Source organism: Camelus bactrianus, chromosome 18 (assembly GCF_048773025.1).
Source record: "Camelus bactrianus isolate YW-2024 breed Bactrian camel chromosome 18, ASM4877302v1, whole genome shotgun sequence".
NCBI lineage: Eukaryota > Metazoa > Chordata > Mammalia > Artiodactyla > Camelidae > Camelus > Camelus bactrianus.
In genome coordinates, this window is record NC_133556.1 from 21637895 (window position 1) to 21639422 (window position 1528).

Genomic DNA, 1528 nt, shown 5'->3' on the forward strand with positions numbered 1-1528 from the left:
TCAAAATGTTTGGTTAAATCAATAATAATGTTTACATTATTATGACTGTGTAAATATTGTTTACGGCTGATATGTGTTTAGTTCCCTCTGTATGTATTCCTTTTCTTCTGAATTCCCCAACTATGTTAATACCAGTTGACAGTTTTCCAAATGTAGGGACACAGTCCCGGGTGCTCTGTAGCTTCTGTCCTTTTCCCCTTCCCTGACGACATGTCCCTGACCACCCTTATTGGATGGCTGAGTCTTTAAGTCCTTAGCTCAGTACTGTTCTGGGACTTACTGTCCCTCGTCTGCCATGTTGGATTCCTCAGATCCTGTTTCTTCCCGTTCCTTTATTTACTCGCTCCTTTAGGTGGAGTTTATCCATTCAGCAGCGTCCCAAAAAAGAGTGCATGAGAGACAAATATTTTTGATCCTTCCATGTCTAAAAATACCTTGCTTGTAGACTCCCATTTGACTGATGGTTGAGCCTGAAATAGAATTTCCCCCCAGACAGTTCAAGAACTTTCCATCTCCTGGCACTCACTGTTGCTGATCAGAAGTGATGAATTTATGGGTCCTGAGCCATCAGGATGCAGGCTGAATGGGACAGAGGTGAACAGAAAGAGCCTGGACCAAGAGTCTAGCTGGGAGGAAGAATATGAATGGATACAGAAGAAACATAAATAGTCGGCGCATCACAGAGGTCGAACTCCGATGGATTGTTCAAGAGTCGAGCAGGGACTGCTGTGATGCAGGCGAGAGAAGTAGCTCAGAGAAGTCAGCTCAGACCTGCCCCACGGTTCCCTGGGTTCAGAGCTCAGGCTGTCAGAGATACAGAAGGTTCCAGGTAGCGGAATAGCTGAGGTGGGCTCCGATCGGAGGAGCGGCTCTGGACTCAGGTGTGCGCTGTCCTGTGCTGCCTGCTCCCACCGGGAAGTCAGAAGCCTTCGGTGCAAAGACTTCTGACCGAGACAGACAGGCAGAGCTCCTGAGACCCAACCAAAGGCTCTGAACTTGATCTTGATTAAGGTATTACTAAAGAATCCTACATCCCTCACTCCTTCCAGCAACCTCTCCTTGAATTCCAGTTGGAGGAAAAAAAAAAAAAACAACTGGCTTTAAACACAAGGCTTCCCCAGCCTCAAGGTCAGCTCACACTCTGCCACCCGCGTCCGTGGGGAATAGTCAGCTCCGCGGGGTTGCTGATGGTAAGGGTTAGGTACACTCAGGAAACACCACTGTGATCTCCACTGAAACAGCGGTGCCCTGCCATGGAACCTGTCCGTCTGGCCCTATTCTCACAGTGACATAGGGGAGAGACAGACATAAATAGGTGTGGGTCTGAGGTCACCCGTGGTTTTCATGCTGAAAGCGATTTTGGTGGAAAGGAAACAGCTGAAACCCTCCTGACGCTCTTTATTGTCGTCAAAGAGCCTAAAGCAGGAAATACAAGACTCCCTTTTACAACACTGACCTTCTTTCAGATTAGCTTCCCCAGAAGTTTGAACAAGGAATCAGCGGGAAAAGAAAATGATTCGGGATCACT